Source organism: Staurois parvus, unplaced genomic scaffold (genome assembly GCF_062004578.1).
Source record: "Staurois parvus isolate SC_StPar_1 unplaced genomic scaffold, SC_StPar_1.0 ptg000011l, whole genome shotgun sequence".
Taxonomy (NCBI): Eukaryota; Metazoa; Chordata; class Amphibia; order Anura; family Ranidae; genus Staurois; species Staurois parvus.
Genome location: NW_028317807.1, coordinates 13,096,629 through 13,109,156, shown reverse-complemented (window position 1 = coordinate 13,109,156; position 12,528 = coordinate 13,096,629). Strand labels below are relative to the sequence as shown.

Sequence of the window (12,528 nt, the reverse complement as noted above, 5' to 3'; positions counted from 1 at the left end):
TCACTCAGAACAGTTTCCACAATTTAATGTAATTTCCAAGTTTTTTTGTTGTTATATACAGTATATTATAGCTAAACCTCCAAAAAGCAAAATGCCAGGAGGACATGCGGCAATAATCAAAATAATAAAGCTCCAAGCAGTGAACTCTGAAAGCAAATCAAACAGCCCTATTACTGTCTTCATAGCAGAAAAATGGAGTTAAAATCATCATAAGACTTTAACAACCTTCCAGCATTGCTTACCAGACCTGATTTATCACACCACATACTAAAACCTCTAAAATGCTTAATCACCACAAACACACTGAGAAATAACAAGATTAAAGCTTAATAATTCTGGATATATTAAGAAATATAAGTATATTTAATGTATATATTGTCCTTGTTTTACTAAAACATATACATTACATACATGCTGGTATAATATATAAAATCATCAAAAAGTATCTAAAAATGAGGTGGGCACCTCACTGGCAACTCTTCTTGAAGAAACAACACTTTGAAACAAGCAGCAAAAATAATCAGAGATAATAGTGTAGCACCCTCCTAAGTAGGTGCTAGGTTAGGTAAAGTTTAGGGGGTTAGCACTACAGAAGGTAGAGATTAGAAGGAAAAAAAAGAAAAAAAGTGGGGGACCTCGGCCAACTTGGGCTTATTGCAGAACCTGAAATTATTTTTGGGGTATACTGGGAATACCTAGTAAAGGGAAAATGTTACCCCAAAGCAACCAAGGTTTGTATCCTGTCTATTAGTATTTGTTTCTGATAAAAGATTTGTGGGTGAAAAAATAGGATTTTATTTTTGTTAAAAGAAAAAATACAGCTTAACTTTGTGTCTTCTAATCCTGGATGGAAGTTGGTATTACCAAGTTTAGCAGTTAAAAAGGAACGTGATGACAAGATATAGTAAATTACAAAAAATTTAATAATTTGTGTATGGTAGGGCTTATCAATGCATGTATTTTTAGGGCCAGAAAGGCCTAGTTTAACCCAAAAGGTCATGGCTTGAGGGACTGGGGAAGCTTCCTGTTTAAATGGGACCTACAATTTAGTGGCAAAATTATGATACTAGCCAACCACATTTGTAATATAGAAGGCAATACAATGGAAAAAGGTAAGCCAACAGCTCCATTTAGCTAAGGTAACTTGAGCAAAGTGTAACTGATTTGTGTGTCCGTAATGATTTGGCAGACTGTGACCGAATAATATTTATACACTTAGTGGGCATTATAAAACAATAAAATAGAGACTCAAATTGACTTAATGCCCCACATCTCAATCCGGTGTCTAGGTTTATGGTTTTAAGCATAAAGGTAGCAGGGAAAAAGGTCACCCTACAGGAGCAGTACAGAATATTGCTAAATAAAGTTAAAAAGCACATATACAGAGCAGAGCGGCTTGAGGAGAGCAAGAAGATGAAGAAAAAAAATAAAGGGAAAGGGTGATACACAATATAGGAAACAGAAGAGTGAGACTGGAGAGGAAGAGAAAGAAAAAAGAAGAAAAAAAAAAAGGAAAGAAAAATGGAAGTGGTGAAGGAACCTAAGAGGATGTTAGATCTTCAAATGGAAAGTAATGTAGTTTGGCAGGTCTACCAAATGTTTCTAGTCGAGCCAACTTCTGTACAGCCCTTAAAACATGTGGTTGGACATGTAGGAAAATATTTAGCAATAGTACTGGAATATAATACCATAAATAGAGAACTTTGTAGGAGTTTTCAAGTGCCAATACATTTCTGGAACACTTAGCAGTTGCAACCCATATAGCTTGGCAATTCTCTGATGCCATGGATTGCCGCAATATGGTTTCTCATTTTGATTGAAATGTCATTGGTCTGGAAGCATTGGGAGTCATAATAGAAGTAGAAATTAAAGATATGAGACCTGGAGAGTGTAGATTGCTATGGCACCATTGGTCAAAGTCTGTAATAAGGAGGGTGATGAATTATCTTTCAAGAGAAACTTGGCATAATGTGGATTTGTGGGTTTTCCACTATCTGGATAGAAATTGGATTCCAAACGCTGGCACAAAAAGGTGGCAACTGGCTATGCCAACTAATAGGACATGAGAGAAATCAACTTCTAGAAAATAAATATAATCCTAAACTAACAAGGAATGAACAAGTGTGGTATTAAGTGAGGAGGCAGCCATAGTAATATGGGTTTCGGGGAGAATTTGATTTTCATAGTCTGGAAGAACGCATAAGAATGGATAATAAATGCATGATAAGAGAACAACATTCTTTTTTTTAAATTCAAACTATGAAAAGGTCCTTTTCAAACCTTAATTAAGTTTTACAGCATTTTGTCTCTTTACAGTTATGTACTCCTTTATGTTATAAATTGGGAATGATTATTGCTTGGAAAGGCACACCACCATTTGTTATTTATAAAAAATGTATGGGTCCGGGTGACATTGTTCTGGTTCCCGTTGGTGGAATAAGCTGATGGTTACCTTGGGCTCCAGGGTGGGAGATTGGCCCGGGAAGGCCCTGATTGGGTGTCGGTCCTGCTGGGAGGTTGGTGGGAGACCACTTGGGCTGTTTTGTGGGGTACCACAGCGGCCTGTAGTTGTCCTCCTGGAGGGGGTTGGCCCCCAAGTTTAGCTGGGTCTCCAATAGGGAGGTCTCCGCAGATGTTCTCACTTATGGAACGCATATTTTTATTACTTTGGTACCCTGTTATGTTGTGTTTATTGCCTTTTTGCCCCTTGAGGGCTTATGTTTTTGATGTTTTCATTTACAGCCATGTGTCCGGTGGTAGAGCCACCCCCAACTGGTATCCTTCAAGTGTAGGATGCACATCACCATTGGTGTGATGCGATTTTACTGCTGTACATACTCGTGTCATTTTCTTCTTTTCTTGTTTTCTTTTCTTCTCTGGTTTTTCTGCTTTTGTTTTATTATATGTAGGGTTTCGGGACGCCATGGACCGACTGCCATTAGGAGTGGAAATTGTTGGCTGACTTATGCTTTTTCTGCTGAGCGTGCTGTGCTGATGCCGCCATGGCCTCACCCCTTTTGAAGTACATTCACAAAATGTACAATTCACATCTGAGTACAATTCGCCTCACATGTGGGTTAAAGTTTTTCATCACCTCAAATCACAACAAATTGACGTGGTATGTTTACAGGAAACAAGGTTTTCTCAGTCCTTGGCCCCACAGTATCTTTCGCCTCATTATCCCACTTTTTACATGGCCTTGGCTCCTGAGAATCGCCGGGGTATACTGATGGCTTTGAAACACAATCTCCCCTTTGTCTCTGCTCGGAATATAGCAGACTCCACGGGCAGGTATTTGCTCCTGCAGGGTACCCTTTGGGACCAGGTGATTACTTTTGTCTCTTACTACGCTCCTAATCGCTTTCAGCATACATTTTTTTCTCATCTTTGCATCATCGTTTCCCGACACTCCAAGGGTCTTTTTCTTTTGGGAGATTCAAATGTCACCTTGGATTCCACATTGAATAGGAGCTTTGCCCGGGGGGCGGCCCCTTCTCACGACTTAGTGCTAGAGGACCATATGCGCTCTCTCTTGCAGACAGCGGGGCTGGCGGACGTCTGGAGGGAACTTCACCCAACTAAGCGCAACATTACATTCTATTCCAGTCCTCACGACAGTTTTTGTAGAATTGACCATACAGTATATTCCTGCATGTCCAGCAGCTTCCTTTGGTCAGGCGGATATCTATTCCCTCCTCGCCCTGGTCTGACTATGATCCCCTAGTACTCCTCCTTGCCCTCTCTGGGTCAGTACGGCACCCCTTTCACTGGCACATTAATGATTCTCTATTGACCACTCAGGTTATCTGCCAACAAATAGAATCTTTCTTACGCACATACTTTATAGAAAACTCAGGATCTGTCTCTTCAGCAGTGCCCCTAGGGGAGACGCATAAAGCTACGGTGCAGGGTCATGTTATACAGCTGGCGGCGGCTCAGAAGCAGGAGAACAGACTTTTGGAGCTTCATTCTCTACTGGCCTCTGCGGATGCTCGTTGGAAGTCATTTCCATCCGCGCAACGAGCATCCGCAGAGGCCAGTAGAGAATGAAGCTCCAAAAGTCTGTGCATTGGACCAAACACAAATTTTATTCCTGTGCTAATAAGCCGGGTCCGATGCTGGCCAGGAAACTCAATTCTGTGGGGAAACCCCATAAACCGATCCGATTGCAACTTCCCGCGGGTGATTGTACTTCTAATCCCCAGCAGATCATTTCCCATTTTGCAGACTTCCTTTCGCACCTTTATGCTAAACCAGATCCCTTCCCTGTGGCTCAGGTAGAGGCATTCTTCCAAGATCTTCGACTTCCTGGATTATCCGAGGCAGCGCAAATGGCCCTCAACGCCAGTGCCACCATATCGGAAGTGCTCCAAGCTATCAAGTCTCTACAGTCCACCGCGGCCCCAGGTCCCGATGGCTTCTCCGGTCTCTATTAAAAGAAATTTTCAACCCTGTTGGTGCCTTTCTTGGCTGATTATTTCAATGAGTTATGACAGGGCCCTTTGCCCTCTTCAGACGCGCTTAGAGCTCATATCTCCATGATTCCTAAAACGACCGAAGATGTGCAGGAATTAATTTGGATAAGACTGTCGCTCTCAATATTACTTTGGCCTCAGATTTGGTTTTGCGCCTACAGTCCCACTTCCCTTACAAATGGGCTTCCTCTTCTCTTGAATACCTAGGCATTCACTTGACCCCTACCTATGGCTCATTGTTTGCTGCAAATTATTATCCATTGCTTCGCTCTGTGTCCTCTCTTAAGCACTCCTGGCAATTACTGCACCTGTCTTGGATAGGACGGGTTAATTCAGTGAAAATGACCATCTTGCCGAAATTGTTATACTATTTTCGCACCCTCCCAGTGCGGGTTCCTCCTCATTTCCTTCGGTTGATTCAGGCGAAGAGTATGCATTTTATCTGGGCAGATAAGCGCCCCAGAATCTCCAGAAATACTCTTTTTGTTCATAGACTCCAGGGTGGTCTTGGGGTGCCTAATGTAATTATTATCAGGCGAGCCAGATTGCCCCACTGTGTATGTTGCACACTTCCTCGGACGTTCCTCTCTGGGTCCTGCTGGAACTACCTAATTGTGCCCCTATTGTGACATCGACGCTTCTATGGCTTTCCCCTGCCCTATGCCCTATGGCACGGTGTCCGATTTTGCTCCATAACTTACAAGTGTGGGACTCGGTACGTTACTCCAGTGGCCTGATGTCACCTTTCCTACCTTTGCTCCCAATTATTAACAACCCTCTCTTCCCACCAGGTTTAGATCAACCAAGGGCATTTTCTTGGTGGGTGGTCAATGTTTTTTTGCAGGTGCGACACTTTTTGACTTATCGGTCCTTCCCCACTTGGAATTCTCTTTGGGAGCCATGGGATGTCCCTCCGGCGGAATTTTTTCGTTACCTTCAATTGCGGCATTGGCTGACCTTACTGCAAGGCACTTCCTCTTTCCCGTACCAGAAATCTGCCTTTGAACTGCTTTGCCAACAGCATCCGGGGGCCCCGGGCCTTATTTCCCTTTTTTATGCAGCTTTGGACAGACGCTCGACGCATACTTCTCTCTCATATGTCGCTCAGTGGGAGCGCAACCTGGGGGCAGTCGTGGATCTGGAGGACTGGAATAGGGCCTGGTCGCTTATAGCTAAATGTTCATTTAATACGACCACGCTGGAGGCGGCATACAAAGTATTGTTTCATTGATATTGGGTTCCGGCTCATTTGGCCCGAGCGAACCCTAGCTGAAGTGATCGATGCTTTCGGGGTTGTGGCCATCGTGGTGATGTATTGCATATCTGGTGGTCATGCCCGAGACTGTTTTATTTATTTTTAGTCTCTTGTGTTTGGCCTCCTTTTCAACTTGTTTCATCTCTCCATACGCTGAGATGCTCGGTATGCTTTGCTTCATTGTCCCATACTGGGCCTCCTGGCTCACCAGCAGAAGTTGGCTTCCTATTTGTTTTTGTCGGCCACTAGAACAATTGCTCAGGCATGGAAGAGCCCGTTTGTCCCTCTTCAGGGGTGCGGGACCGTATGACCACTATGATTCTCAATGAACAGATGTCGAGTATCTGTAAAGCCTCCCAACGGAAATTCTTGAAAATATGGGAGCCGTGGTTGCAATATGCCCAAATTCCCACGCTCCCCCGGGTAGTCTGGGGTTGTGATGTTGCTCGGTGTTGGCATTCTTGGACCCCTGCTCTTGGTCTTGTCATCTTTTTCCTTTTGTACTCCTCCTTCTTTTGCTTGTTCTTGGTGTGGCAGTGGATAGCTGCCTTAGGTTTGAGTTACTGTCAGTGTTTTTGTCATTTATGTGCCATTGATAGCCCCTGTGTGGGCGTACCTTTTGCTCTGTTGGTGTTAGAGCACTGTTTATTTTATTTTTTTTATGTGCAATTGATGGCTCCTGCGTGGGCGTGTTTTGTTGCTCCTGTCTTCTTAACCTTTGACAAAGTGCTTGCTGTACGAAGCGCCCACCAGATTGACGGCTAGCTGTACATGGCCGTTAGGAAGGCCATTTTTAACCACATGTGAGTTGTTTGCTTTTTTTTTCTGGATTTGTTTCACATCTGAATAAAACCTACTACACTATTAGTACCTACCATTTTCTGCCCTTGGCTTGTTTATTGCGAGCCTCATAAGGTGGAGCCATTTGGGAGTGTGGAGTCAATGCTTAGAGCTGCCTGATCAGTCTGTGAGCGGAGTGAGACCCACAAGTGTGAGTTATCATCTTGTGTGTCCACTGCTGAGCCTGATGACACCGCAGCCTCGGACCAGATCCCGATGACGCCATCATAAGGATATACATATAATGCGCATATTATATGTACTTCTGGTAAGTACATCACCTCACCAGATTTTAGCACTAGTATTGATGGTCACAAAGCACGGATCACCCTGCATTATGGACATCATTATTTTGTGATTGGACTCACTAGCATTGTCGCGATATTATTATTACGTCATCCATAGACGCATTTTCACTGCACTATCTTTGCGCTCATATCAGTGCACACTTATAATATATGGTTATACTTACCTTTATTAGATATATATTTTAGCACTGCATATTTATTTCTACTTGTCTTCTTAACCTGTTTATAAATTAATAAAAACATTGAAAATAAAAAAAAATGTACACACCCATTCCCTGCAGTCTTCTAGCTGGTGTGGTGCTGCCACAGTCATTTCTTCTTCCTCCTCTGGTGGCAACATGGCTTCTATCTTACAGGACTGAGGGGCGCTCACATAAATACATATGAGTGTCACTCAGTCATAAAGTGCTGTGAACCTGTGTGATGATGCACCTCATAGATGATATGTACATGATAGGCTGGGCTCACAGGGAGTGGGTAAAATAACATGCTTGCCCTTCTGCCCTAGATGGATTACCACACTGGACAGAGTAGGAAGTGGAGGACTGAACTGGAGTGTGGGAAGGGTAAGTATAACTAAAAATTTAAAAATGGAGTTCAACTTTAAGCCCATTATCGGCATAGTAGCCTTGTACCATAGTATTGCATGTTAATTGATGTGTTTCCTTGCTTGTTTAGTTTCACATGCAAATTACAAGGGTAGATTTACTTCTTCTGCAGTAGTAAAGCTTATATTTCCTACATGCTCGGCATTTAAAATTTCTTGTAGTATTGGAGGCCATAACACAAGGTTAAATAAAAAAAAGAATTTAGTCTAGACCCTTATAATAAAGATAACACTTGTGGGCTTGCATACATAGCTCTCATAGAAGCTTTGCATTTTAATGTATCTGCTTTTAGTATATATAAGTTTATGTAAGGACATCAATGGTAACAATGGAAGCAGCAAATCTCCTGTGCGAGATGTAACAGGGTAATGTCAACACAGAACTAAAAATGAAATATCAAACTATATCTATTTTCTCTTATATGGGGAAGGACTATAGCTCTATCAAAAGAATAGATTGCAGCATGCTAAAACTAACATGTTTTTAGCCATGAAAAGCAAGGTTAAGGTCACTATAGATTGGAAGACAAACTGTTTTCAATACTACTGCAATCTTCTATGTCAACAATGTTCAGTTTTAGGCACGATATCCTTAAAATTTATTACCTTTGAAGCCCACTATTGAGCATTTCATTGTGCCTCAGATCTCATCAAGATACAACATTCTTTTCTATTTTCAATCCTCTTTACTGCTCCCTACTGAAAGGCCCGTAATGCAATTTTATATCTTGGACATCAAGGAACAATACAGCAAAAGTGAAAAGCTCTACTCTCTTCCCTTCATTTTCTCTAGGCAAGATTACTCCCATTGATGTATACTTTAGCTCGAAGGGTGTTAGGCTGTGCATGGCCCTAGTTTCTGTTGATTGGTAAAAAACATCTCAAAATGTATTTAAGACACAAACATATATAGTGTTTCTTTGTTCTTTGGGTGTCCCACTGCCAGACATAGGATGCAGTCATAACAACCCACGGGGAGAAATAAAATACAAGGTATATGTAGGTATATGTAGTTTGTGATATCTTTTTAAAAAACGTTATCCCTTGTGAAGACCCATTTATATCTAACTCTGCTACCTCTAGGACTGACAAAAAGCAGTGAAACTGTCCCTTAAACTTAACATGTCCCTTTATGTTTGAGTAAAAACATGCATGATACAGATTAAAATAATTAAAGCATATGTACACTCAATTAATAAATTGGATAGAAGCTATTTCAGTTCTGTAAAAAAAAAAAAAACACTGGAGTACAAGTTACAGTATGTGTTAGTGTGAATGGCAGGGAGAAGGTGGATCAGGGACAGCTTGTGCATCTATAGTCAGTCACTCTGTGTGCTTGCCTGGAGAGGTGTCCTTTATAAGCATTTACTTAAATTAGTTGTATCATGCAACAGTTGAGCTTTACAGATTTTTGTGTGCATTGATACAATATAGTAGTTAAAGCAGAGTTCCACTCACGCTGTCAAAAAATAAAAGTCAGCAGCTACAAGAACTGTAGCTGTTGACTTTTAAAAAACACACACTCACCTGTCCCTCGGTCCCGCGGTGTGTCCCCTGCAGCCCATTTTACCAGCCGTCTTCTCTCCCTGGGCACCGGAATCTTCAGTGTGGACACCCGGCTGTGACAGCTTGCGGTTTCACAGTTGGGTACCCATGGCCCATGCGCGAGTAGCGCTCTGCTTCCTGAATGGTCCTGTAGTCTTCTGAAACCTGTCACATGTCTCAAAAGTCTATGGGGAGGGAGGAAGGGAGGACACCTTCCACTTCCAATCACCTAAGCATAGTGGGAGCGGGTACCTGTCAAATTCAGGTACCCGCCCCCCAAAGGTGCCAATCCTTAATGGGGAGCTGGGGACCATTCTTTAAACCGGAACTTCCCCTTTTGGGTGGAGCTCCGTTTTAAGTACACATTTGTATACTAATCACTGAAATCTACACCCAACCCCCCAACAGTTCACCCCTATATGTTAAAAGTGACTTCAGATCAAACAATAACTGAGTTTTGGTGTTGCATTCTATGCTGCTTCTCTTTTCTGGAAGATGCCATATTGTGGATATATGGTTTTAGAACACCAAGTTCAAAGTAAAGCATGTCTCCCTGAAGGCTATTAGGGAAAGAGTTGGGTGTCCAGCCAAATGTAATTCTTTGGCTATGAGACGTATGCATCATCAATACACCTGCCAAGCAATTCTCTATATTGCAGATATTTCTCAGGATTTGTTGCTACATTCACTACATTCATAGAAAACACAATTTGTTAGCATCGCCCCATCCATCACTTTCAGAAAGGCTAGCTCACTAGGGGACAAACTTGTCCATAGTGAGTATAAGGAGAAATCTAGAGACAAACACTGTCAGGACTCTGGAACATATCCTTGTGTAAATTGTCCATACTGCCCTTTAATTGACAAGATGAAGGTTATCTTGCTACCTAATGGCACTCACCACACCCTTAAACATTTTGCCAATTGTCAGACTAGAGGAGTTGTCTACATCATGTCATGTGAATGCGGTAAATTCTATATTGGCAAAACTAAACAAAAATTTTGGATACACATTTATAAACATGTCTACAGCATGCAAATAGGCAATCAATATCTTCCAAGACATGCAGTATTAGTTCATAATTATAGAGTTCCTCTTGTGAAATGTATTGCCTTGGACCGCATTCATATCCCTGATCGAGGTGGGGATTGGAATAAAATCACCAGTTAGAAAAGAAATGGATATATAGAATGCAATACCCCCAGGTTTGAATGAAGCAGTATCCTTTCGCCATTTTTTGAATGGATTTACCGCAAGTAAAACTTTTTCCCTGTGTTATGATTGATACTTCATGAATGACCAGGGACCCTGGAACTCACTCATATATATACATGCATATTTGTTGTGTGTCTTTGTACACATATTAATGATCTATTGCCTGTAATCAGGCGTAAAGGCACAGAGGTTGTGCACCATTGATATTATTTGTTATATTTTGTGTAATGTACTTTCTATACATTTTTATACATTGGTCATGTTTTTTTGTTGTTTTTTGTTTCATAAAAAATTTTTTTTCTTTATTTGTTATATTTTTCTTCTTTCAGATGACTTCCAGGATGAGTTGGCTCCAGTTCTGTTGGTTGGCCATCCTCTTGAGCATCTGGCACGGGGTATGGTTGGGTCTGCAGGAATTCCCCTTTTTCCTGCGGCCCACCATTAGCCCAGGACCATGCAACGGAATTTCCCCTCCCTGCATGTTCTTCCGGGACAATCTCCCGTGCCAGGGCCGTCCCACGACTGCACCTGATGCTGTGGTCTACCGCGCATGCGCCCCGCTCTAGGACGCATTGCGCAAGTGCGGACATGACATCTCAACCCCATCTCCATCATATGGTAGGGGTTGGCGGCAGAGGCCGGGGATCTTTTCTCTCACGGACGCAGGGGTGGCCATATGGCGACGCCCCTAGCCCCTTCTCCAGACCTGGGACACGTGCACCAACTCACTCCCTAATTGCAAAACCACCCATACTCAGCACTATTTAATGAGCATCCATTTTACATTTGTCCTTTGGTTTCCTGACTCACAGGCTGTCTGTATATCATCCTGATGATTTGGTGAGCATTTGTTTTTATGTATTTGTTATAAAGCAATTAGTTGTGACCATGGATGAATATTTTAATGCATACTTGACCCCATTCATAGATCACTATTTGGATATATTGGTTAATCTCTCCATGGATGTATGATCCTGATTTGCTTTTACCTATAGTTAACCACTTGGATGCAATTTATACTAATGGAGGCTCACCATTTTCTCTATCTGTTAGGGATCTGGTGGCTCTGGTGAGCAACAACTTTTGCTGTTTGTTTTCTGTAGAGTTTATTATTACATATTTATTAATTAGGAGGCTTTCTCCCTCCTTTTTGATCTGCATCAATATAAATCTTTTTTGCAGTACAATATTTTATATTTCCATACCCTATCAACCTGTGATTGGGATATTTTTATATTCTTACTCCCACACGGCATTGCTAATGTAGTCTCCTATACTACCATTGGCTATTGCTGCTAATCGCATGCATGATATTTTGATTTTTCACAGTCTTACGTGCCGTTTTGGTCTCTGTCTCATGGGATCTGACATATTTCCATTCCTTGGAGGAATTAATATCCCAATTTACCACTCTATTGCCCTGAGTTGTTACATCTATCACCAAGTGAAACTTCATTTACTCTATATATTGGCCTGCTCAAGACAAGGTCAGTCTCATTTTTCGATATATTCCTTATGGACCATTCTTGAATGTATATTTTTTTTTATCAGGTCTATTCAATCGGTCTGACGATTTGGAATTTAATTTATTGTTTTCTATACTACCCATAGTCTCACTGGGGGGTTGCTTTGGTGCTCCCCTGTAGCCCTTTTTTTCTGGTAATCCACATCTGACCACTTTTGCTCTCTTGGATGGTGCACCCCACCGGAACAAGGATTAAAGCCTCCAATATTGGAAGCCATCTCTTTTTTTGCTCTAACATATGTTTTTGTAAGTATTAATTTTTGGTCATGTGATAAAATCTTTTTGATTTGTTTATTTTTTGGTATATTCATTTATGATTGTTCATATACTTACTAGAAAGCCTCCTGTTTTTTGTGCTCCCTGAGGAAGTCTAAAATGTGGAATGATTGAAACACGTCGGGGTATTTTCTCTATTTTCTGTGTGGTCTTCTATTTTGTATCAAGAGTTTATTTGTAAGAACACTGTCAGAGCAATGTCTGTTTTACAATGTATCTAACATTGTAAACAAAATGTATATGCAATGTATATGTAATAAAGCTGACAAAAAATATTTTTTATTATAATGTCTCCTTGAATATATGTATGACCTTATTGCTGCAATAAAGTGCCACTGGGGGTTCTTTGGGGATAAGCAAACACAGTTTAATTTTACATAGTGAACATACTTAAAAAAAAATATGTTCACCTAACTTTGCTATTGGTCATTCTGTGCTTTACTTGTTTGTTGCATCTGATGAACAACGGCATGCAATGATT

At 41.4% G+C, this 12,528-nt stretch overlaps 1 protein-coding gene across 3 annotated transcripts in view; it reads right to left on the bottom strand.

The window, feature by feature from the left end:
• The window catches only part of PARD3B (par-3 family cell polarity regulator beta), a 1,797,179-nt gene that overhangs the window by 604,416 nt on the left and 1,180,235 nt on the right, over positions 1-12,528 (bottom strand). The gene's annotated exons all lie outside the window — the stretch shown is intronic.